Raw genomic sequence first — 27,342 nt, forward strand, 5'->3', positions numbered from 1 at the left:
AGCTATATAGATGGTCTGGTTCAGTGAACCATTAATTTATTAAATAATACTCTTAAAGTTTAAGGGTCATGCCCAACAAACTTATTTTCTCTGTGAGGCTTACTGGTAGGTTTAGGAACATTAATAATGTCAGAATTATTTTAACATTCTGTAGGCTGCAATAGTTAACTACTAATTAAATTAAATTAATTAAATTAAATTCCACAGTGCTATAAGATGGATGATTGATAGATAGATAGATAGATAGATGATAGATAGATAGTTAATAGTTTGAATTAGATAGCCAGCACAAAATCTGGAAAGCAGTTATTTAGAGTTCAATGGCTATTTCTCTCATGCTCTGCGCTGCAAGTTCAGACAGAAACCAATACTGTAGTTCCTACAACGAGTATGAAAATGGCCATCAGAATCAAGAGGTAGAACACCGATTTTTCTTATCAGCCACTGATTATTATAGAACCAAACACCAGGAAAAGAGAGATTCTATAATTTTTAAAACTATGTAGAAATGGGAGAGCAACATGGCCAAGTGAATCCTATATACCTGGAGGAACTAGTAAAGTCTTAAAACTCTACCCCAGATGATCAGAAAAGTGAAAAATTATCCAGCAAGAACTTCTACTGTCAACCAATAATTGAGTTCCATAAAAACTCTGGTGAATTGAGGCAGAACAATGTGACTTTTACCGGCTTTTCTTCCTATGGTATTCCAAAAGATTAAAGACTATTCCCTATGTTGCTCAAGAAAATGACTTTACATACACAATAACATTACCAGATCCATTCAGGATTTTTTTATGGGATGTATTTATTTTTCCTCATGGCAAAATAAGGCCCAAGACTTAGAAATCTTCATAGCTGTTTTTTTCTTTCTTTTAAATTTTTAGTTTTGGTAAAATACATCTAACGTAAATTTTCCATCTTAATCATTTCTAAATGTACAATGCCATAGTGTTAACTATGTTCATACTGTGGTGCAACTAGTCTCCAGAGCTCTGTCATCATTTCCAAACTGAAACTCTGGACTCATATAAACAACTTCCCATTTTCCCTTCCCCCATCCCCTGGCAACCGCCATTCCAGCAGACACCTTGTGTCTCTATGAATTTGACTACTCTGGGTACCTTATGTAAATGGAATCATACAATATTTGTCTTTTTGCTTCTGACTCATTTCACTTATCATACTGTCCTCAAGGTTCACTCATGTTACAGTACGTGTCAGACTTTCAGTTCTTTTCAAGGCTGAATAATTTTCCATTGTTATGTATATACTGTATTTTTTTAATCTGTGCATCTGTCAATGGACATTGGATTGTTCCCACCTTTTGGCTACTGTGAATAATGCTATTATGAACACAGGTGTACAAAGTTCTCTTTGAGATACTGATTTCACTTCCTTTGGATATATATGCCCAGAAGTGGGACTGCTGGGTTACATGAGAATTCTATTTTTAATTTTTGGAGAAACTTTCATACCATTTTCCATAGTGGCTGTACCATTTTACCTTCTTACCAACAGTGCACAAGTGTAGCTGAAATAGGTTCATTGCCCCATGCACACAGCAAATAATAAGCTGAGACACCAGGTTGTAGCAGGGAAAGGGGTTTAATCATAGGGTCACTGAATGAGATAGGAAGAAACCTCAAATCTGTCTCCCTGAGGAGTTTGGGGGTAGAGGTTTTTAAGAGTGTTGGAATGGGCTGCAATGTGGATATCACTGATTGGCTGGAAGAGTAGAGGGTGAAGTCACAGGATAGGGAGATGAAGAAGCGGTATTCTCATGCTGATCCCATTACTCTGTGGGAGTCTTCAAACTGGCTGCTGGAATTTGGGGTGTGAAAAACATCGTAAGTGATCCTTAAACAAAAGCCTTGTGATTCTAATGTCAGAGATCCTATCTATAGGAACAATGCAGATGTACATGGTCAGCATCTAGGGCTACATGACTTTTGACAACGAGGAAGTGGGCCCAAGTGCAGACTGATTAGTACTTCGTTGGAACTACTTCTGTCCGGAACCCAGCATGCAATTCTTGTCAACACTGTGGGATGGTTTCACAAGGGTTCCAATTTCTCCACATCCTTGCCGACAGTTGCTATTTTCTGTTTTGTTTTACTTTTTTTTATAGTAGCTACCCTAATGAAAGGAGGTGATTTAACTGTGGTTTTAATTTGATTAGTGATACTGAACATTCTTTCGTGTTATTGTTGGATTTTGAAGCTAATTTCAAGTTGCAAAAACATCACAAATCCAACTAGGGCCAATTATTTTGTCACTAGATCCCCATTAATCATGCTATTTGTCCAGTAAATTTCCTTTTCTTTGAAAGCATTTTCCGAAAATTATGGCTCAGAACATCTACATATCTGCAACACAAAGACATTTCAAAGTCTTATGCTTTTAAAAAGAAACAATGTATTTTAACAAATACATTGAGAATCTCAATATCTGTATCCTTTTAAAACAAGAATCTATTACAAATAAGCTTGGCCTAACAGCTAGAGTTGGGAATGTGCCATTTTCACCCCGGGTTGGTGACTGCATTAGTTTGCTAGGGTTGCCATAACAAAGTAGTACAGATTGGGTTGCCTAAACAAGAAAAATGTATTTTCCAGTAATTCTGGGGGCTGGAAATCCAAGACGAAGTGTCATTGGGTTGGTTTCTCTGAGACCTCTCTCCTTGGCCCTCTTCTCTCTGTGTCTTCAAATGCTTTCTTCCTCTGTGAGTGTAAGTGGCCAAATTTCCTCTTCTTATAAGGGCATCAGTCATTTTGGATCAGGGCTCACATTAATGATCTCATTTAACCTTAACTACCTCTTTAAAACCCTATCTCCAAACATAGTCCCATTCTGAGGCACAGGAGGTTAGGACTTCAACATATGCATTTCAGAGGACACAAGTGGTTCCAAAACAACAGAGGGGGCAGATGAGGATGAGGTGATGGCAGTACTGCTGGTAGGAACCAGCCGAGGCCAGACTCCAATTCTAGCAGGGTAGAAGGGTGCATGACAAGGGGTGTTATAGAAAGTCATGATACACTTACACAGACTGAATCTCACTCCTTGAGGATGTGTTGAATCATGAGAATAGTAACCTTGAAACTGCCTTTGAAAAATTATGACAGTAAGATAAATTGGACATAGTTGACTCCATCTTGCTTCTGCCCTCCCCGCTGTCCTTGTCATTCCTGGACGTAGACCAAGCTAACTTTGGGAGGAATCTAGTTTATAGTTTAACCTGAAATAAAGGATGATAATAGTCCCTCCCAAAAACAAACCCCTCCTTGCTCAGGGACTGAAAGCCACCTTTGTAAGATTAATGAAGGGCTACAAGATTAGAGTTGTGGGAAAGGCATGAACTCTGCTAAGATGTAGGCATAGTAATCCCTTACTGCCCAGGAGTCATGTGGCCAGGGGTCACAAGTTTTGTGACTTCTCTAATTGCTCCTATAGATAACATCACTATTGTAGAACGTAAGATTGATTTTTTGAGATGTTCTTCACACTGGCCCCAGCTGGATTCATGACTCAGCTGGTCCTGTGGCCCCACCCAGAGGAAAACTCAGCACATCAGGACTGTTTTCCACACCCCTATGATTTCACCCCCTACCCATAAGCAACACCCATTCATTAGCTCCTTGCCCACCAAATTGTCCACAAAAATCCTGACCTCCAAGCCTTTGGGGAGACTGATTTGAGCGATAACTCCAGTTCTCCCACGTGGCTGGCCTCACATCAAACTCTTTCTTTACTGCAGTGCTGTGGTCTCCGTGGGTTGATCTTATCTGTGCAGTATGCAGAAAGAGCCCACCAGTTGATTACAACCTAAGTTCTATTATTGTACCAAAAATAGGGGCTAAAAATGAGTTAATTAGGTTCAATGAGAAATCACAGCAGGCCAGGCACGGTGGCTCACACCTGTAATCCCAGTACTTTGGGGGGCCAGGCAGGCGGATCACTTGAGATCAGTAGTTTGAGACCAGCCTGGCCAACATGGCAAAACCCTGTCTCTACTAAAAATACAAATATTAGCCAGGCATGGTGGCACATGCCTATAATCCCAGCTACTTGGGAGGCTGAGGCAGGAGAATTGCTTGAACCCAGGGGGCAGAGGTTGCAATGAGTTGAGATGGCACCACTGTACTCCAGCCTGGGTGACAGAGTGAAACTCTGTATCAAAAAAAAAAAAAAAAACCAAACACAGTAGCAAGTTTGGCATTCCCCTCTGCAGATTTGCTGCTGCTGCTTTTCTCGCTCCATAATTCTTGTCTCTCTCATCAGTCTCTCGACCAGAACAAGATTAGCAGCACGCTCAGTCCTGCACTCTGGAAGTCTTCCTGCCCTTGGAAGCTGCTTCTAAAGACACAGAGGGCCCAGTTTGTAGGGACTTTGAGCTGGATCATATGTGATACAGATGAGTTCTTCCGATCCTAGAGCTCCAACCTGCAGAACAGCCACATCTTCTTTCACATGCATTCTGGTCTGTGATTGGGAAAAAGGAGTCCGCAGCCTCTGTGTGCAGAATGGGGCTTGCTGTAGGTAGCAGTGGCAGGTCTAGTAACACTTCTTCTCTGGCTGCTCCAGCACCATGGGGAGTTTAGAGCTGGGAAGGAGAAAGCAGCAACACGAGAAAGAAGGTGGTAAGGAAATGAGAGAAGGTGGGCGCCAGCCAGCTCCCGGGATGTCTCCAGGCCACACAAAGAGCTTCCTCATCAAGCCCTGGATACCATCATCTCTGGGATGCAGCTGCCTCCCCCAGTGGCCACACAGGCAGTGCTCTCTGTGGACAGGCCATCCAGGGATGGGACAGTGGCTGGGGGGGTAGGGGGATGTGCTAGGAAAGATCAGCTTCACTAGGAGGCTTTTGTCTGGGTTGGAAATTAGAAAGTGGTCCACAAAATCAAGAGAAAGTGTAATTTCTTGACAAACACATTTTGAGGTATTTTTGCAAGTGACTTTGATCCTCTGGGACAAATTAAACATGGAAATGTTTTTTAATTCCTAGAATCTGTGTCGACCTAAAAAAAGAGAAACAGAGGCAAAATTAACAGAAATAGTTTATTTGGGCCAAGCTTGAGAACTGCAACCCAAGAGCATTATTCAAGTTGCTCCGAATATACACTCTGAGTAGCAGCAGTTACAAGTAGATTTTTAAAGGCAGAAAACGGGGATAGGGAGTGGACTCATACGAAGTGTAGGAATTCACACTGGTTTACAGAAATGACATTAAACAGTGATTGGCTATACCTTGTTAAACTACTGGGTATGCGTTATAGTGTCCAGTGAGGCATTATGAGGTTAATTGATAGCTACTTGCGGCAAGAGTGAGCAGGGTTTTATTTATTGATTTATTTATTTTTATTTTTTGTAGAGGCAGGGTTCTCACTTTGTTGCCCAGGCTGGTCTTGAACTCCTGGTCTCAAGTGATCCTCCTGTCCTGGCCTCCCAAAGTGTTGGGATTACAGGCAGGAGCCACTGTGTCCACCCGCAAGCAATTTGAAGATGTGAGTATGTAGCTCAGTGGGGAAGCAGGACATGATTGCTGTCTCATTATGTCTCTCTGGGCCTGGTTGTTTAAAAGGACTCATAGTCCTCAGATAAAAGTTCTTATCTTATCTTTTCTCACCTGGTATCATAGGGAGAGGGGGAATGAGAAGAAGTTTTAAATCTCTGGGCCTGATCGTTTAAAAGGACACATAGTCCTCAGATAAAAGTTCTTATCTAATTTTTTTTTTTTTTTTTTTTTTAGATGGAGTCTCACTCTGTGGCCCAGGCTGGAGTGCAGTGGCACAATCTTGGCTCACTGCAAGCTCTGCCTCCCAGGTTCAAGCGATTCTCCTGCCTCAGCCTCCTGAGTAGCTGGGACTACACGCGCCTGCCACCACGCCCGGCTAATTTTTTGTATTTTTTAGTAGAGACGGGGTTTCACCATGTTAGCCAGGATGGTCTCGATCTCCTGATCTCATGATCCATCCACCTCAGCCTCCCAAAGTGCTGGTATTACAGGCGTGAGCCACTGCACCCAGCCACAAATTCTTATCTTATCTTTTCTCACTTGGTATTATAGGAAGAAAGGGAACGAGAAGGGTTTCAAAAGCATGTCTATTTAAAAGCATGTCCTTTTAAAACCCCTTCTCATTCCCTCTCTCCCTGTGATACCAGGTGAGATTTAAAAGGACATGCTCGGCCCGGTGTGGTGGCTCATACCTGTAATCCTAGCACTTTGGGAGCCCGAGGTGGGTGGATCACTTGAGGTCAGGAGTTCGAGACCAGCCTGACCAACACGGTGAAATGTGTCTCTACTAAAAATACAAAAATTAGCTGGGCGTGGTGGTGCATGTCTGTAGTCCCAGCTACTTGGGAGGCTGAGGCAGGAGAATCACTTGAACTTGAGAGGCAGAGGTTGCAGTGAGCCAAGATTGCACCACTGCACTCCAGCCTGGGCGACAAAACGAGATTCTGTCTCACAAAAAAAAAAAAAAGACAGCTAATCAGAACCGTGATCTTGTAGTATGCATCACAGTTGAGGGAGGGAGCTCTGAAACCCAGACCTGCTTTCAGTGGGATTTCCCCCACTTTATAAACTCCAGGATTAGACACTGTTATAGCCTTTGGGCTGTCAATTTCCTTTCCTACTCAAGAGTTCCCTCAGATAACCCGCCTTCTGTCTTATCTTGTCAGGCCTTCACCCTCTCCAGTTAGAAAGGGGTCTTTACAAGTTAGTAAATAGACTTTGCATGTTAAGAGAAGGAAGATTTTTGTTTATAGGGGATCCTTGACCAAAATCTCCTTTGAAGTAAGATTGAGATACAATGTTTTACCCCATGATGCTGATGTTACATCAAGTCAGCATTTTATTTACCCACTAACTTAACAACCATTGGTTGAGCTCCGAGAATTGCATGCACCACTCTAGATCCTGAATCTACACCAATAAATGAGAGTTTAGCTGCCTCCTTTTGTGCAGTTTATTTTCTTGTGTGGGGACAACAGTCAACTGACAAGTAAGCAAATTTAAAAAAAAATATTATTGAGCTAAAAGGAAGAACCTGAGGCAAAACTAATATAAGAGAGTTTATCTGGGCCAAGCTTGAGGGTTGTGTAATTACCAGATGAATTCTTCCTGCTTGCTGCATAGACAAAACCAATTCACTGAGACCACGCTATTGCAGGAAAGAAAGTAATTGACATGAGACTGCCACATGAGAGACAGAGCTATTACTCAAATCAGGCACTCCAAGGACTCAGAGGCTAGGGTTTTTATGGACAATTTGGTGGGCAGGGACCTAGGGAATGGGTGGTGCTGATTGATTGGGGAGGAAATCATAGGGATGTGGAAAATGGTCCTCTGGGTGGGGCCACAGGACCTGATGGGTCATGAGTCACTGTCCGGGTACAGTCAGTTTGAAAAACATTTCAAAAAATCAATCTTAGCTTCCACAATCGTGATGTTATTCATAAGAGCAATTGGGGAAGTCATGAATCCTGTGCCTTCTGCCACATGACTCTGGAGCAGTAAGAGATTATAGAAACTACACCTACATCTTAGCAGAGTTCAGGCCCCTCTCATAATCTTATTCTTGTGGACTTTCATTAGTTTTACAAATGCAGTTTAGTTTTGTGAAGAGCTATTATCATCTTTGTTTTAAGGTTGAACTAGAAACAAAATCCCTCCCAAAGTTAGCTTGGCCTCTACCTAGGAATTAACCGGGACAGCTAGGTGGTCAGAAGCAAGATAGAGTCAGCCCTGTTGGATTTCTGTCACTGTAGTGATCGTAATCTTTGCAAAGATGGTTTCAGTTGCAATTCCATAGGTTGGAGTTGCCCTCAACATACATCCAGTTAGCAACCGTTACAAATAGGTTTTTGAAGTAAAAGAAAGAGGCAGTTCCTAAGTTGTTTAGCAAGAAATTACATTAAAATGACATAAGCTATTGATGGACTACATACTGTTCTTTGTATCACAAATTCCCGCAACATGAAGATACTGGGTGAGGCAGCTAGTCAGGAACTAAATGGCTTTAAACCACAGTGGGAGCAGGGTGGAATGACTGCAGGCCCTGCTCCTGTCTCTCTGCGCCTGCATACTTCACATAGTGCAGACTGAGCTAAGCTATTTTCCTTTTCTCAACATCAACAATAAGTGCCATGAAGAGTGTCTTAAAGAGGGATATGACATGGATGTTACTCCGCATTGGGTGACTGGGGAAGCACTCTGATGAGGTGACATTTGCGCAGATCCTGAATGACAGGAGGAAGCCCCAGGTGCAGAGGTCTGCCAGCGGAAACATGCCTGGAGTTTTCAAGGAGCAGAAACAATCAGCCCCTGTGGCTGGGAGGTCATGAGACCTGGTGGGCAGATCTAAGCAGTCCTGCGTGCTGCCTCGTTTTACCTGGGACCTCAAAGAGTCGCAGCGAGTGGAGAGGGGACCAGGGACAATACAATTTCAGGAGCAGCAGGGGCCGTGGAAGCAGAGAAGGAAGCACCCAGGCAAGGCTTCCTAGGAGGGGAGGCGCTGGTTGTTGGGGCTCAGAAGTTGATACCCCAACAATATGGCACATTGACATGCTGAACTGAAGAAGCCTCAAGGTCTGTCTGGGCCCACCTCCTACCATTTCTTTCAAAGCACAGAAGGAAGTTAAGATTTCTTTATCTGCCTAACAGCCAAACCCATTAAGGAGAACAGTTGTTTTAAATTCCCCTCCCTACAAGACCAAGAATGTAACCATGCCTGAACAGACCCACTCACAAGACAACGTATAAATTAATCTCTATTCTCTGATCTATTCATTCCTCCTAGTAATCCCCTCAACAGAATTCCTCTTCTCTCCCTCTCACACCCTGTTTTGCCAGGATAGCAGACAAGCTTCTGGACCCCATTAGGGGGTGGGTGAGTGCTCTGTGGTTCTCCTTGTGTGCATGGTAATAAATCTGTATGCCTTTTCTCCAACAAATCTGCCTTTTGCGAGTTCATTTTTTAGTGAATCTTCAGAGGGTGAAGGGGAAATTTTTTCCCGTGGCCCCTATATAGCCAAGCATCATGCCCTGTCAGGCATGCACAGTGCATCTGAGCAACTCGCAGCAATGGCTCAGGATTCCACACTCTGAGGAGATCCTCCGAGTATCCTACCCTGCAACGCTTCAACCCACCACTCCCCTCTGCCTTGGGGAACTTACAGGTCAACTTATCACCATTTTTAGGCCCTAACTTGAGTTCTGCAATCGTAGAATGGCTTTTGTTGCTGGTTGACTTAACATGATGCCTTGTCTTAGTCATTTTCATTTCTAGACAACATTCTCTTCATTATATGGATGGCCTTGCTATTCCTCTCTCCTCTTCTTTCAGTTTTCTTCACTGGGTGTTATTTATTCCCAATAGACAATGTTGGAGTTTGCCTGAGAGTTATAGAAAGGGAAAAAGTGTCCCTTAAGAACATTCCTGAGGAAAAATATGTCTTCTGATTTCTTGAGCTTAGAATATGTTAAAAGTAGAAGAAAGGATCCTAACTGACATGAACTTACATCATCAGGGTCGGTTTAGTTTAAAAAATATTGATTTAATTTCTAATTTGTACTAGCACTACATATACAATGAGTTCATAACTATAAATGAGGTGAGATTGAGAAAATATATATAGCCAGGCATGGTGGAGCACTCCTGTACTCCTGTATTCCTACCTACTTGAGAGACTGAGGTGGGAGGATCCCTTGAACCCAGGAGTTCAAGGCTGCAGTAAGATATGATAGCAGCATTGCACTCTAGCCTGGATGACAGAGCGAGACTCTGTCTCTAAAAGAAATATATATATACACACACATATATGTGTGTGTGTATATCTATACTCACATATATACACATTAAATATATACAAATATATATATAAAGAAGGATGAGTTTGGGGAAACATTATGAGTTTGGTTTTTTTTCCAAGAGACAGCTGGATATATGAATCTGGAGCTTAGGGAAGACGTCAAGGGTGGAAATATAGATGTCGACATCCTCTTTAATTTCAGGTAATTATCTTAGGATCAATCTTCCTCTACAAATTAGAAAGGACATATACTCAGAAGCTAGTAGTTATGAGATTTCCACAGATTTCATTCTACTTCTGGCACACTGCTGCACGCAAGCATCTAGGAACAGCACCAGGTATAAAATGCTTTATTGATCTGAGTGAATCCAACTCACCACCACTCTTCCTCCACAGTATTTATCATGGTGGTTTTACTGACATCAGTGACTTGTTTTTTTCTAATATTGGCTCCTTCTCCTGTTTCTGTTATGTGTTTTGATTTGGTTTTGCCATCAATGCCTTTGGCTGGAGTCATCTGCAGGATATCTCTTACTATAGGAAGTGGTCAGACAGGTGGGACTGTGGCATTGCATCTCACAATGTGGAGTCTGCATGGAAATGACAGGTGATGCCCTCTGGGCCTAACCAAAAGCAGAACTTGGTCATTTGTCTCCAGCATCATATCCTGAACCTACAACTTGAGACAAGCAGCACAAAATCACAAAGGTCCTGTAAGCGCCCAGTGGGTTCCTCTTGCCTGCTGCCCAGATGCAGTCAGTTTATCAAGATGGGAACTGCAATAGAGAATTTAATGCACAGAGAGTTGGCTAGATGAGAGACTGGACTTTACTCAAATCAGTCTGTTTTTTAAGTTATAAAGAACTAGGGTGTTTAAAGGATAATTTGGCAGGCTGGAGACTGAGAAATGAGGAATGCTGATTGATCGGGTCGGGAATGAAATCATAGGGATTTGAAACCATCTTCTTACACTGAGTCAGTTTGTGGGTGGGGGCCACACGACCAGTTGAGCCACTTTACTAGTCTGGGTGGTGCCAGTTGAGCTATCAGAATGCGGGGTTGGAAAAAATACCTCAAACACCAATCTGAGATTTTATAGTAGTGATGTTATCCATAGGAGCAATTGGAGAGGTTGGGAATCTTGGGGTCTTTGGCTCAAGGAGGGTTTGTTTTTTTGTTGTTGTTGTTTTGTTTTTCCTGCAAAGGGCTATTATTATTTTTGTTTCAAAGTAAAACTATAAGCCTGAGTGCGGTGGTGCAGCATTTAGAGAGGCAGAGGAGGATGAATCATTTAAGGTCAGGAGTTTGAGACCAGCCTGGCCAACATAGTGAAACCCCATCTCTACAAAAAATACAAAAATTAGCCAAGCGTAGTGGTACACACCTGCAATCCCAGCTACTTTGGAGGCTGAGGTGGGAGAATCGCTTCAACCCGGGAGCCAGAGGCTGCAGAGAGGCGATATCACACCACTGCACTCCTGCGTGGGCGATAGGGTGAGACTCTCTCAGAATAAAAATAAATAAAAAGTTAAACTATAAACTAAATTCCTTCCAAAGTTAGTTTGACCTGTGCCCAGGAATGAACATGGGTAGGCTGGAGGTTAGAGGCAAGCAGATTTTTTACGGTGATAATGTTCTGATGTCAATTTTTTCTCACTGCCATAATTCTGCAAAGGCTGTTTCAGTCCTGATGCCTGCTGATACTAGGAAACATCTTGCCTTTAAGTTCTTTCAAAGAGATGTGACATTTTAAATCTGGTGATTGAAATGGAAAAGTGGAAAACAGAGGAATAAAATTTTAAACTACTCATATAATATACAAAAGTATTGTAATCTCATGGAAATATCTGAAAGTTTTACATTTGACTGATGTATACTATAATAATTGCACATTAAATAAATAAACAAGCAAGCAAATAAACTTGAACATACAACCCAAATAAAAGCTGCAAAGTTTCACATTCCCACTCAAGTAGAAAATGAAAATGAAAGGTTAGGCTGTTATTTTAGTTGTTTTGGCAGCTCTCAGTGGCCAGAGTAGCCATATGGCATCAGGAGTCACGTAGAATATGGTTTTTCTCACCATTTAAGCATCTACCAGAAGAAGAGATCAAAGATCAAGGGTTGCTCACAGACAGGTGCTAACAGCTACAGGGACCTGTGCATGTGCTCGGACCTCTCATGTACACAACACTTTGGCCAGGCTAGCTTCCTGGGCAGAAGCCCTTCTCACAATCTAAAGAAATCCTTTAAGAATAAATAGTGACAGCTTTCCAACACCCATTTAACTCTACGTAGCAAGAGAAGCTGATTGCAGAGTTGTCGGGAATCTTAAAGAGAGAAAACTAGCAACACAGGAAGCTGGAGTTCTATGTTTACTAATGGTGTGCAAACCCTGTGTTCTGAATGTGCTACCCATCAGCAAAACAGGAATAACAAACCGTAGTAATCCACTAACAGTGACCAGCTCTAAGATGAGTCAGTACATTCAAAGTGCACTGACGTCTACAAACTTGAATCCAAATGTGTCTTATCCTAAATTTACCATCATTTATTTACCATAATATAAAATGTTTAGTGTTGTAAGACAGTATTGGTGGGCATTGAAAAGTAATCTAAGCAAGGGGAAATTACACGTCAAATATGGGCATCATAATGTTGAATATTAAATGCTTATTAATTAAAACTGTCTGAAAATTATTAGCAATAAAATTTTAATACCTTGTACAATAATACTGAGTAAAATCAATTTGCTAATAAAGTTAGAACACTAACTGACCTTACATGAAAGAAAGTAAAAAAGTTAGTTACAAAATATATTTATGGCACCACATAATATTTTAAATTAGAAAAATATGAGTATGGGGAAAGAAAGAAATACAGAAGGTAAACTGAGTAATGACTCTGGATTGAATATGTTCTAAAAGTATAATTTGAACTACTTTAAGTCCTTGAATCCTCTGCAGATTAGATTCTCATGGTAAAGTGGGTTTCTTGGAATAGCCTTTTCAATAGTAAGAAGAAAAACATGAGTCCTAGTCCTATAATCTGTCTAAATAGAAATCAGAATGAAATGAGAGCTTAGAGATGAAAAAAATAAAGTCCAAAGAATCTGAGTGACTTTCTGGAGGTCACAAAGGGAACCATGCTCAGCAGGGACTTGAAAACAAATCTTCAGACAGGTGTCAGGTTAACCTTTGGTGGTGCCACACTTCCTATGATGAACTGAATCATTCCATCTCCTCTCTATTTGGAGAATGCCTGCTTTACAGAGGTAGGTTTCAACCTTCTCTTTAAGATGATAATTGGCTTTTTTTAATGCCCCAGGACAAGATGGGAGCCGCCCACAAGACTGCAAAAAAAGTCCTCACCAGGAACCAAATTAACCAGATTGTCCAGACTCCAGAACTGTAAGAAAAGGAATTTCTGTTGCTTAAGCCATGTGGTCTACGATATTTTGTTATGGCTGTCCTAGCTAAGACAGCTACTTACAGAATGGGAGAAAATATTTGCAAACTATATATCTGACAAAGGATTAATATCGAAAATTATATATATTTTAATACCCTAACTCAACAACAACAAACAAACAATCCAATTCAAAAATGGGCAAAGAATTTGAATAGATATTTTGCCAAAGAGGATATTCAAACAACCAACGACCATATGAGAAGATGCTCACCATCACTAATCATTAGGGAAATACAAATCAAAACCACATTGAGATACTACTTTACACTCACTAAAAAAAATCTGTTATCAAAAGAAAAAATAAAAATAACTAGTGTTGGTGATACAGGAGCTAGAAAGGAAATATTCAGGTAGTTAGTAAGGGTAAGAGAATCCCTGGTAAGGCTTCCCTTTTAACAAAAAGCAGCCCCCAAATCACGTCGTTTCTAACAAACAGCAGCCTGTAAAACAGCTGCAGATATAAATAAGCAAGCTGGAAGCTTGCATAGGTAAATGCTGGCAGCTGCGCCAATAGAAAAGGGCTACCTGGGTGCCAGACATGTTCAACGTGGAGGTTCCCACTTCCCTTTTCTTTGTGGCCACATGTGCACTAAAGAGACAGGCAATATGGTGCAGGCCAGGTAGATATCCCAGTTGCATAATAAAAGATTAGGGTGGGGCTGGGCCCTGGTGGCTCACACCTATAATCCCAGCCCTTTGGGAGATCGAGGCAGGTGGATCACTTGAGGTCAGGAGTTCGAGACCAGCCTGGCCAATATGGTGACACCCCCATCTCTACTAAAAATACAAAATTAGCCGGGTGTGGTGGCGCGTGCCTGTAATCCCAGCTACTCGGGAGGCTGAAGCAGGAGAATTGCTTGAACACGGAAAGCAGAGGTTGTGGTGAGCAGAGATCAGCCAATTGCACTCCAGCCCAGGCAACAAGAGTGAAACTCCATCTCAAAAATAAAATAAAATAAAATAAAATAAAATAAAATAAAATAAAATAAAATAAAATAAAATACATAAATAAATAAAATAAATAAAAATTAATTAAAATAAATTTAAAAAAGATTAGGGTGGGATGGCCAGATTCTTTGTGTGCTATGCAAATGACACACGGGTCCAACCAATCCCTTGGGCCCTATGTAAATCAGACACGACCTCCTCAAGATTGTCTATAAAAACCCCTGCATTTTACCATGAAACCAGAAGACTCACTTGGGAACCCCTCTCTGTCTGCAGGAGAGAGAGATGTTCTCTTTTCTCTTTCACCTATTAAACCTCTGCTCTTAAACTCACTTCGTGTGTCTGCATCCTTGATTTCTCCGGCGTGAGACGACGAACCTCGGGTATTTACCCCAGACAGTTATACCACTTCATTGGCAAGGATGTGGATAAATAGGAACCCTTGTTCATTGCTGGTAAGAATGTAAAATGGTACAGCTCAGAGAAAAACAGTATGGCAGTTCCCCCCAAAATTAAACATAGAATTGTTACAGGAAGGGGTCCCGATCCAGACCCCAAAAGAGGGTTTTTGGTCTCGTGCAAGAAAGAATTTATGGCGAGTCTGCAGTGCAAAGTGAAAACAAGTTTATTAAGAAAGTAAAGGAATAAAAGAATGACTACTCCATAGACAGAGCAGTCCTCAGGGCTGCTGGTTGCCCATTTTTATGGTTTATTTCTTGATGATATGCTAAACAAGTGGTGGATTATTCATGCCTCCCCTTTTTAGACCATATAGGGTAACTTCCTGACCTTGCCATGGCACCTGTAAAGTATCACGGTGCTGATAGGAGTCTAGTGGTGAGGACGACCAGAGGTCACTCTTGTGGCTATCTTGGTTTTGGTGGGTCTTGGCCGGCTCCTTTACTGCAACCTGTTTTATCAGCAAGGTCTTTATGACCTGTATTTTGTGCTGACCTCCTATCTCATCCTGTGACTTAGAATGCCTTAACTGTCTGGGAGTGCAGCCCAGTAGGTTTCAGCCTCATTTTACCCAGCTCTTATTTACGATGGAGTTGCTTTGGTTCACACGCCTCTGACAGAATTACTAAAGGATCCATAAATTATACTTCTGAGTAAACACCCAAAAGAACTGAAAGCAGCAGGGTCTCAAACACATCTTTATATACCCATGTTCATAATAGTATTATTCACAGTAGCCAAAAGGTGGGAACAACCCAAATGCCCATCAATGGATGAACAGAAAATGTGTTATATACATGCAATAAAAAACTGTTCAGCCTTAAAAAGGAATGAAAGTCTGACACATGCTACAACATAGATGAACCGTGAAGACATTACACTAATAAGCCAGACACAAAAGGACAAATACTGTGTGATTCCACTTTTATGAAGTAACTAGAGTAGTCAAATTTAGAGGGACAGAAAACAATGTCAGTTAGCAAGGGCTGGGGAGAAGGAGGAATGGGGAGTTAATTGTTTAATGGATAAAGAGTTGCAGCACTGATGAATAATGAAAATGAACTCTTACATAATATCAATTTATTAATAATGAAGGATAAAGATGAGTTCTAAAAATGTTTAACACCCACAATTATTTGAATAGAAGACTGCTTAATTTCTCAAAAACATTCATTTCTTTAACCTCTAAAACACCTCAGTCATTTCGAAACTGGCTTTCTGCCATATTATTACAGAAGAGGTAAGAAATATCTCTTGAGGCCGGGCGTGGTGGCTCACGCCTGTAATCCCAGCACTTTGGGAGGCAGAGGCAGGTGGATCACGAGGTCGGGAGATCGAGACCATCCTGGCTAACACAGTGAAACCCCGTCTCTACTAAAAATACAAAAAATTAGCCGGGTGTGGTGGCGGGCGCCTGTAGTCCTAGCTACTCCGGAGGCTGAGGCAAGAGAATGGCGTGAACCCTGGAGGCGGAGCTTGCAGTGAGCCGAGATTGCGCCACTGCACTCCAGCCTGGGCGACAGAGCGAGACTCCGTCTCAAAAAAAAAAAAAAAAAAAAGAAAGATATTTGATTTTTTAGGCCGGGCGCGGTGGCTCACGCTTGTAATCCCAGCACTTTGGGAGGCCGAGGCTGGCGGATCACAAGGTCAGGAGATCGAGACCACGGTGAAACCCTGTCTCTACTAAAAATACAAAAAAATTATCCGGGCGTGGTGGCGGGCGCCTGTAGTCCCAGCTACTCAGAGAGGCTGAGGCAGGAGAATGGCGTGAACCTGGGAGGCGGAGCTTGCAGTGAGCGGAGATCGCGCCACTGCACTCCAGCCTGGGCGACAGAGCGAGACTCCATCTCAAAAAAAAAAAAAAAAAAGAAATATCTCTTAGGATGGTTATGTCTAGATAGTTTTTCTGTTACAAAGGTCTCTCTTCTGCTTAAACCAAATCTCTTACAATGAAATTAAATCTCATTTCTCCTTTTTCGATGTCTGGTGGATTTGTTGTATTTTATTTATTAAAGATTTCTTTTCCAAAATTAAAAAAATATGGTAATTAAGCAATCTTTAGGAAAGCAATCACTTTATGCTACATTTCTATATAGCTTCATCTTCTTCACAGGGCAAGTCGCCAAACTGAATTCCTGAGATTGAAGCTTTTCCATCAGGAGCTTTGGCTGGATTGGCATCACAGTGGTTTGGGTAAATCCCTGTGATGTTACTGAAACAACGAGGACCATCTGCTGTGTGCCAACACTCACACCCTGCTGGGGAGCTGCGTTTATTGGTTAAATTTAATTAAGCATAAGTTTAGATTTCTGTGACCAATCTGTTTATATTCAAGTATAACCAGCCTTCTTGATGTGCTATTTATTTAATGAATAAAGAATTCAGAATTGTAGAGTTATGAAATTTTAAAAATATATTTTTAAGCAGTTTTCCTTTCAGAATACTCAGAAAATATATCTAATAGATGCCATTAATTTCATTGTAACTAAAATAAATTTCTACAATGCAGTTTCCTTCTATTCAAATATTTGCATGATCTGGAAGCTAAAATAAATATTCAGTGGGAAGCCAGAGGACAACTGTTTTCTGTTCTTTTGTAGTTCCTTACTTCGCCATATTTGTATTATGCTAAAATTTACAAAAGAAAAGTATCTCTTATAGGTAGTTATACATTGTGATTCATGAATGACAGTATCATAAAACATTATATATATATTCAAGATATATGCAGGTTTATTATATGGATATATTGTACAATGGTGAGGTTTGGGCTTCTGGTATGCCTGTTGCTCAAATACTGAATATTGTACCCATTAGGTGATATTTTAGCCCTCACCTCCCTATTCTCCCAGCTTTTGGAGCCCCCACTGTTTGTTATTTTCCTCTGTATGTCTGTGTGTATCCAACAAATATATATTTTAGCAAGGAGATAATTCTAGTTAGTACATGGGCTATCAGAGTCTGTTTTTCTTAGTGTAAGTCATTTTATTTTTCACTGTCATTTATAATTTGAAAAATGGCTTAAGAGCATAGACCTAACTGGACAAATTTTGTGATAAATAAGGTTGTGGCTTTGATAGGTAGAATGGCATCCTTGCCTCCCGGCTTCAAATTCACACAGCATGCTGCATGGTGTTTGAGAGTTTGCCTGGAGCCTGAGATCTGAGTGTGCCGAGACCAGCTCTGTCCGGGAGACCCTAACCCAGCGGCGCTAGAGGAATTAAAGACACACACTCAGAAATATAGAGGTATGAAGTGGGAAATCAGGGGTCTCACAGCCTTCAGAGCTGAGAGTCCCAAACAGAGATTTACCCACATATTTATTAACAGCAAACCAGTCATTAGCATTGTTTCTGTAGATATTAAATTAACTAAAAGTATCCCTTAAGGGAAACGAAGGGATGGGCCGAATTAATTGCAGCAGGAACACGCCCTTAAGACACAGATCTCTCATGCTTTTGTTTGTGGCTTAAGAATGCCTTTAAGTGGTTTTCCGCCCTGGGCAGGCCAGGTGTTCCTTGCCCTCATTCCCGTAAACCCACAACCTTCCAGCTTGGGCATTAGGGCCGTTATGAACATGTCACAGTGCTGCAGAGATTTTATTTATGGCCAGTTTTGGGGCCAGTTTATGGCCGGATTTTGGGGGGCTTGCTCCCAACATGAATGAAACTTTCCACATTATGAAGAGACAGACACAGAGGCAGAGACACCAGGAGGGGACAGGGTTGGCTGAGGGCTGTCACCTTTCAGCCTAGTCATTTTGGATGTCAGTTGTACTGCCTGGTGTTATATCTTTAAAACAAGCCACAGATTTTTTGTAACACTTGGGAAAGTTATATTGGCTAAAGGAGAAAAAAAATTACAGAATTAACTGAGGTCTACTACAATTTAGTCATCCCTTCAGCCAGGCTCTAGACAAACCACTGGGGTTAACAAAATGCATAGTCAAGTGAGGGTAGCCCCTACCCATAGCTCTCCAGGGATCTGTGATCTCCAAATTTGTGATCCTGTGGTGCAAGACATCCTAGGCTCACCTGCCCTGAGTGGCCCTCATCTCACATCCTAATGCTCTCTCAACCCACTGGCTCTGTGCCCTTCCTCAAACATGCTAAGCACACTTCCTCCCCACCCCCAGGACTATTGCACTGCTGTTTCTGTGGCTAAAAGATTTACCCTCAGATATTCTCCTCACATCGTCCAGGTCTCTGCTCAACTACCAGCTCTTCACTCAGACCTCCTGGCAACAATTCTGTCCTCATCTGGAGACTTCTCATTCTAACACAGGTCATCTCTTGGCCTGCTTCATTTATCTCCATACTACTCACCTTTACTGGATAATCATCAATCTACTTGTTCACGGATGCATTGTTTACCCCTCACTAGAATATAAACTCCATGAGGGCAGGGACTTTGTTTTGTTGATGCTGTATTCCCATGAATTTATCACAGTGCCTGGAACATAGAGGATAATTGATAAATATTTGTTTGGGGGGAATGAATAAATGAATGAAGATATAATTTCTGTGGGGAGACAGACATGCCATAAAGTATTGCATGGAAGCACAGAGTTCAAGTCTTTCCGGGGAGGAGGTAAGAGGAAAGGCTTCTCAGACAAGTGACGTTTGTGAGGGATCTTGAAGATAAAGAGATTGGTGCTGGGCAGAAAAGGAGGAAAAGGCACCTCATTGCAGGAGGAAACCCCAAGTGCACAAAGACATGAAGTTAAAACACTGTTAGGGTCAAAGAAAGGTAGGAGGTTTGGTGAGCATGGGAACATAAAGTGGGGCTGCACTGTAAATGCTTCCTAAGCTATGTGTCAGCAAGTGGAGAAACTATGACTGTCACAGCATCAGGCACCATATCCCTCATAGGAACTCAGGGTCTTGGCACACTCAAGCTGGTTTATTTGAGGAGCATTAACAAGTTATCTGCAAAGGTGGGTCTGAGTTTAAAGACACCAAGAAGGAATAATGTCACCCCCTAGAGAGCCTTTGCCAGCCCTAGGCATGAAGGAGCAAAGGAAGGAAGATCAGAACCCAGAGAGGGCAACTAGAAGAAACACAGAGCACCCACGGGACCTGGTGCAGAGCAGGGGCCAGGGGAGGTCCTTGCCACACCTTGCCTTCCCCCAGGCCCATGCCATCTCTTGCTACTTCCCATTGGCTGAACCTACCTGGAGGCCTAAGATAAGAGGTTTTTGCTGATGCAGTTCCCACCCTTCCTGAACCACAAAGCAGGACAGCAAGAAAATTCTGAGGGACAACAAGAAAATACCCAGCACTGGAGAATTCTCTTTAGTGGGAAGAATGCTTTAGCACCTTGAGATAGATGGTGAGACCCAAAAGTCATGTCCAGGCAGCTGAAAGCATTGCTAAAAGCCTCGCATCCAACAGTGAGAGAAGCTTTGTTTTGCCCCAAAGAAGGAGATGAAGGAAGAATGTGAAGAGAGAGAAGAGAAAAGGGAGGGAGGGAACCACTGTGTCTAGCCTGTACACAGTGTAGCTCCTCCTCAAGAAAGAACCACAGGCATTCAGTGACTCTGTATACCCCGAAGTAGATACAGTGTGTGACCATATCACTGATTTATTTTCTTCTGGAAACTGATCAAGAAACTAGGTTTCCAAGGAACCAAAACAACTTGGTGGTACCCAAGGACAGCCTTTGCACAGAAGTGTGGAGGCAGAACAGGCCCTGAAATCCCTATAACTCTTTCAGGGCTATCGGTCTTCCACAGACTGTAAAGTTGCCAGGGTTTGCTCAGTTTTACATAGATCTTACAGTTTCAAAGTATTATGGGTTATTTTTTATTTATTTATTTATTTTTTGAGACGGAGTTTTGCCCTCGTTGCCCAGGCTGGAGTGCAACGGCGTAATCTTGGCTCACTACAACCTCCACCTCCCGGATTCAAGCAATTCTCCTGCCTCAGCCTCCTCAGTAGCTGGGATTACAGGCATCCATCACCACACCCAGCTAATTTTTTGTCTTTTTAGTAGAGATGGGGTTTCACCATGTTAGCCAGGCTGATCTCCTCAAACTCCTGACCTCAGGTGATCCACCCACCTGGGCCTCCCAAAGTGCTGGGATTACAGGCGTGAGCCACATGCCCGGCCGGGTTACTATTATTAAGAAATTTGGGATTTGTTCTCCAAGTAATGGTCAAGATATAAAGGCCTTAACGTAGAGGGTTGTCACGGTCATGCGAAAGTTGGGCTGGAGTTGGGAGAGACTGAGAACGGAGTTGTCACTTAAGAGGCTAAGGAAATAGCTCAGGCCAGAAAGACAATGCCCTCACCTATGATGAGGCCGGGGAGTTTACTCTTGAATCTTCTTGATGCACTGTTCCAAATTTAAGTCATAAATATCATCCTTGATAAAATCACTCAGAGCCTGTATGATTTCACCTAGCCTTAGTCCTGATGCTGTTTCATTTAACATCTGCCATTTGTTCTATTGCCGCTAATCACTTCCTGTGTGCATTTTCTGAGTTTCTTTCTCTCTATCTGTTTGTTTGTTTTAAATAGGGTAACAACTTCGCTTTTCTCTCCTGTACAGTGTGACACTGTAGCTCCTCTACTCCTTACCTTGTTTTTGTAAATTAATCATTTTAACCAGGGAATGATGGTTTCACCTTCCAAGATATAAATCCTTCAAGGTTCTGTTATGTCATGTTGGAAGACACAAGACACTTTTTTTTTACGGCATTCTTTTTCTTTAAGAGATATTGAAGAAAACAAACGCTGATTTTTCAGTGGTACGCTCCTTTTTATTTTCAACTAAGACTAGCAGGGTGCTGGGCTATAACATAGTAAACTTGAGCATTTTGAAAAGATCAGAGCTTTCATAATACCAAAAACATAACCAAAATTCACTGTAGATAACCCCCACTGTCCCACATGCTTATCTAAAAAGGCGTGACTTAAAAGGAATGTCAAGATTTAAAATGCCATTGTCTTTGGTGTAGACAACTTCCTAGAATTCAACAGTTCTATTTCCTGTAATTTTCATCTTGGGGAAAACCATGAATTCTATGAGATGTGATATTTATTTATGGCTGTGTTTTTTAAAAATTGTCAGACATGAGCCATTTTCCAATACTTATATAAAGACAAAGTTACAAATTAAGCCTTGGATAATATTCACCTGCAAATATTCTCATGTTTATCAACTCAAAAAAAAAACAAAAAAAACCCACACACTTTCACGTACTAAATACATGCTATGGCTAAAAGAATACGTATTTTAATAGCAGGATCCATTTTGAATTTTTCCTTGTTTTTGATAAACCTAGTTAAAGCATTGCTGGACTTTTCTTCCATGGTGCATTGCAGGCACACTAAACAAAATCCCTGGGTACAAAATTACACTCATTGCTTAGATGCTGGGCTCACACCTAGACAAATGGTATGTTTTTAAAAATACATGCACCAGAGTTGCTTGAATCTCTCAATTGCTTCTCAGCAGTTTGTAAAACAGTAAAAGAATTAAAGACTCTAATGTGGTTTAATGTCAAGGATTAAATTAGAAATGCTAAATAAAGAAACCTGCTCTTATTCAAAGAACATGCATTTGCATGTAAGATTCCAGCATAACTGTTACTAAGTCTTTTATTTCCGTCTCATCTAAAATGACAAAGAATGGAAAAGCTCAGGCAATTTGTCCAATTAAATTATAATATGGGACAGACATGGTGGCTCACGCCTGTAATTCCATTTTGGGAGGCCAAGGTGGGATGATTGCTTGAGGTCAAGAGTTCAAGACCAGCCTAGGCAACATAGTAAGACCCATCTCTATGAAAAAAAATTTAAAAATTAGCCAAGTGTAGTAGCACATGCCTATAGTCCCAGCTATGCAAGAGGCTGAGGCAAGAGGATTGCCTGAACCCAGGAGGTTGAGACTGTAGTGAGCTATGATCATGCCACTATACTCCAGCCTGGGAGACAGAGTCAGACTCTGTCATAAATAAATAAAATAAATAAATAAATAAAATTACAATATATTCTCAAAAGTTATAAGTTTGATTGAAATTTAATAAGGGTGACTTGTGTTTCTCAAAGTGCAATCCTCAGACTGAGATATAACAGAAGTGGGACATGACTTCTCCTTCATACATTTTTTATTTTTTTCTTTTCTTCACAAAACCCACACTACTACTTCATGGATGGTATACCCACTAACCCTGAGGCTTCTGTCACACAAAGCAAATAGCCATTCTTCTGTGCTCTCATAATGTTCAACCACTCCTTTTACTTAGAGAATTCCAGAAACTGGCCCTAGGAGAGCTAAACATCAAACAAGGCTGCGAGTGTCCTTCCTTGGGAAGAAAAACTGAAAAATTGATTACTACTTCGCTGCCCCCACCAGACCACCAGGTGGTTCATTACTCAAGAGAACCATCACAACCAGGCATGCTGACCTGCATCCCCCACCCTTCACATGCTTTGCCCAGCCCAGCCTGCATACACTAGTCTTGAAATCAATTCCCATGTTTTGTCTAATTAAAAAAAAAAAAAAAAATCCCTAATGGCGTTTTTTTGGGAGCTAGCCAGAGGATCTTTACACCTCACCATTGCTGTCTCCCCTGCACTTGAGCATAAGCCCCATAATAAAAGTGTTATCTGGAAAATCTGCTTGGCCATGAGTTAATTTCCATTACATGGGTAGCCAAAGAGCCTGTGGTCTGTAACAAAGCCACCTCTATCAGAATTATCTGAGATGTGTATCAAAAATACCATTTCCTAAATGTAGCAAGAAAGCTTTGGCCACTCTTGGATCTCACAGTTCGTGCTCTTGGCTCACTGCTATGTGGCAATGCTTCCTTCACCTCTGCAAAGCTGGCTTTGATAAACTGTCATAAGGAACATCTGGCACTGCTACTCCAGGCTCCAGATAAATGCCAACATGGGAACAGAACAAAAGCATAAGGTGATGATATGGTTTGGATTTGTGTCCACACCCAAATCTCATATTGAATTGTAATCCCCAATATTGGGGGAGGGATCTGGTTGGAGATGAATGGATCATAGGGTCAATTTACCTCCCTGCTGTTCTCGTGATAGTGAGTTCTCATTAGCTCTGGTTGTTTAAAAGTATGTAGGGCTTCCCCCTTTGCTCTCTCTCTCTCTCTCCTGCTGGCCATGTGAAGATGTGCTTGCTTCCCCTTCACTTTCTGCCATGATTGTAAGCTTCTTGAAGCATCCCCAGCCATGCTTCCTGTACAGCCTATGGAACTGTGAGCCAATTAACCCTCTTTTCTTTATAAATTATCCAGTCTCAGGTAGTTCTTTATAGCAATGTGAGAATGGTCTAATACAGATGTTCTTTTTGTTTTTAAACCTTGTTCTAGCACTTCTGTACGCTTAAGATTTTGTTATATTTTTGTCACAAAGTGAAGTTCCCCCCTTAGTACCCCTAAATGAGAAAGATGGAGTTGCAATTTAATGCTACTAACAGTTATAAAAGAGAGCAGCAGTTTCCCTTACCCAGAGCAAAGCAGCCACTACAAAACTTGACCATGGTTTCACTTCACAAACTGATAAATGGCACTCCTTATGTGCCAGGCAGTGACCTGAGTGCTTTACAATCAACGTTGACTTATGGAACCTTCTAGATGAGCCTATGAGGTAGGTACAATTGTTAGCCTCATGATAAATAAGGAAAGGACATTTTTGTAGTCACCTCTCTGTGAGGTTTGAGGCTCAAGTTCTTGGAATTTGGAAACATATCAGCCAATAACAAAACACTACCAACAAAAAGTTTGCTCCAGTAGAAGATGTGAAGCAACTGGTGCATAAAATACCTTGTTATTTTTAAGTGTTACTCTGGGTGAAAAATAAAAAGACTATCAAAAAACTCTTCTGTTAGGGGTCCCTTGGAGCTCTGAAGTAAATTTAAAACATAATGATTGGAAAGGAGCCTCCTTTCTCAATTGGAAAAGAAGTCCCCAAAACTCTGGGTGCTGTCTGAGACCTTGCAACTACAAATTGCTGGGGGTGGAGCCCAGGACACTAGGGTGGAGGCTGTCACTCCCCACACTACTGGAACTTAGAGACTCAGAGCCAGCTTTTGCTCGTCTCTGCAAAGAATACGTAGGAAATAGTTTAATTTTTAATAAAAGAAGAAATGTTTTTCAATGTGGTCATCTGCAGAAACTACAGTCCACCTTTATAGTGGTAAAATATAATCATGGTCTTGAGAATTTCCCTAAAAGATTCTGCATGGATTGAAATTTGGGCTTCAAATCAGCAAAGGGAGGACAGGACATAGCTTCTGTGAAAGTTCCTCTAAGGAGGATGCAGCTTCAAATGAGTAACCTGTGATACCTTTTCATTCTGGATGGATAGAAGAGCTTATCTGAAAACAAAACCTAAATTTGTGTGGGACTTTTTTTTAACTCCTTGCAATACCCGGATGGATGGATGAACGGACGGATGGATGGATGGATGGATGGATGGATGGATGGATGGATGGATTCAGACAGGATCTCCTTCTGTCGCCCAGGCTGGAGTACAGTGGCACAGTCAAGGCTCACTGCAACCTTGACCTCTCAGGCTATGGGGATTTATTGTGAAGCAAGAAGTACGTAATCAAGAAAGGGAAGTAGGGAGTGCAGTTGTACTTGAGAGAGAGTAGCACCCATCGGGGTTTGAGGCTTCTACTTCTTTAACCAAGGAATATTCAAACTGATTCCTGGAAAAAGGTGAAGATTCCTTGGAACTGTGGTACCACCCATTTTTACTCCAAATATAGATGTTCCCAAAACTGTCATGGCACTGGTGGGTAATAGATTTAATGTTTTACTGAGCATATAATGAGGTTCTAGGTAAAACCTAGGTCAAATCCAGCACCATGTTGGATCCAGTTGGTCTCAGTCAGCTTGGTCCACTCCCTGGTTTTCAGGTTTTGTCATCCCCTAGCTCATGCAGCCATTTCAATAGTTTTCTTTGGCTAGCCGTGTGAAACTGCTGCCTAGAATTTTCTCCTGTGACCACCCTGTATTATTTCTGTCTCAACCTGAGGAGCTCTTCTGGTGGTCTTCATGTGGCTAAAGCTTGAGATAAAACTAGCTGGGTGTAATGGCTCATGCCTATAATCCCAGCACTTTGGGAGCCTGAGGCAGAAGGATCACTTGAGCCCAGAAGTTTGAGACCAGCCTGGGCAACATGGTGAGACACTATGTCTATAAACAAAATTTAAAAAAAATTTCTTTTAAAAAAAGAATGAATTGTTAGTGCACAGAATAAATCATGGGCTTTGGAATGAGAATTGGGATTAAATCCAAAATTAGGTGACCTTGAGCAAAACCTATAAGTTTCTATTCTGTTTCCCCAACTATAAATGGAAATACAATTATTCATTCTTTCATTCTGTAGGGGCTAGTAAAAACTTTCCTTTCACCGTCTGAAGTTTCACTGAAAACCAACCAACAAAGGCAGATTGATAGGAGAAATGGCATACCCATTGATTAGTGTGCAGGGGGCAGGAGAAATCACAGAGTGATTGCTGCATCAAGCATAAAATACAGATGGTTATATACCTTTCTTCTTAGGGGAAAGGATGATGGAAAAGTGTAGATTATTTTAGGGAGTAGTAAATTATTTTTAGGGGAATTCAATGGGCTTGAAAAACATGCAGTGACCTGGGACAAACTCTGTTTGGGCCCACAGGGCAGACAATGGTTTCTTGCTTCCTGTGATATGAGTTTGAAATAGGCCCAACTGTCTCATAGAAATGATATACATGGGTTTTTGAATAACACAGAAATGGACCCTCCATCTTAAAATTTAAAACTTATATTTGTCTTAACTGAGTTCCTTCCTCAGGAAACTGACCCTCAGGTAAGGGACTGAAACTCATCAGATCACCGCATCCAGACAATGAGATGCCAGACCTCATATCCATCATAATTGCTTCCGAGTTTACTCCTCCCTAACTTCTGTTTTCTCCGCCTTCCCCTCTATATAAATGATAGATGCAGGAGGCAGATAAGGGAGGGTACCTGGAGAATCTCCAATCCATCCCACAAGTGTTCCTATCAGACGCTTTTGTGCAGATGGGGAACATGCCCAGGGCCTTGTCTGGACATGCCCACAATGGACTGGGGGCCTGCCTGCACACTGGGAGTACGGGGTGGAGCCACCAGGAATTAGCACCTTATGCAGTAGGGAGGAGCCTGGACTCTTCAGCTTGTGTGTGTGGTGCCCTGGTATTCAATCTGTGAGGTGGGAGCCTGTTGTTAGGACCCCCTTTTTTTTCACTGAGAGCTTTCTTTTAATAAATTCTGCTCTCCTCACCTTTCAATATTTCCACATGCCTAATTTTTCCTGGTCATGTAACAAGAACCAGGATTTTAGGTGAACTAAGGAGCAAAAAATCCTGCATGATAAACATCCCAGTTTCTGTCAGTTGGAGAGACAGATTTGAGATTGACCTCCCATTCTCCTCCACGGAGCACCCAATAAAGCCTTCTTCCCTGGCAGTACTCATTGAGTCAGTGATTGGCATTCTGTACATGTAGCAGCAAGTCCTAGACAGAATCCCTGGTGTTTCAGTAAAAAGTTCAGTTAACGAAAACTTAGGGAAGAAATCAGAGATAACTGTTTTTTTTCTCTTTGATAGGTCTGGACTTTGGGCAGACAAGGGAACTTCAG

This window comes from Symphalangus syndactylus, chromosome 7, assembly GCF_028878055.3.
Source record: "Symphalangus syndactylus isolate Jambi chromosome 7, NHGRI_mSymSyn1-v2.1_pri, whole genome shotgun sequence".
NCBI classification, from domain to species: domain Eukaryota; kingdom Metazoa; phylum Chordata; class Mammalia; order Primates; family Hylobatidae; genus Symphalangus; species Symphalangus syndactylus.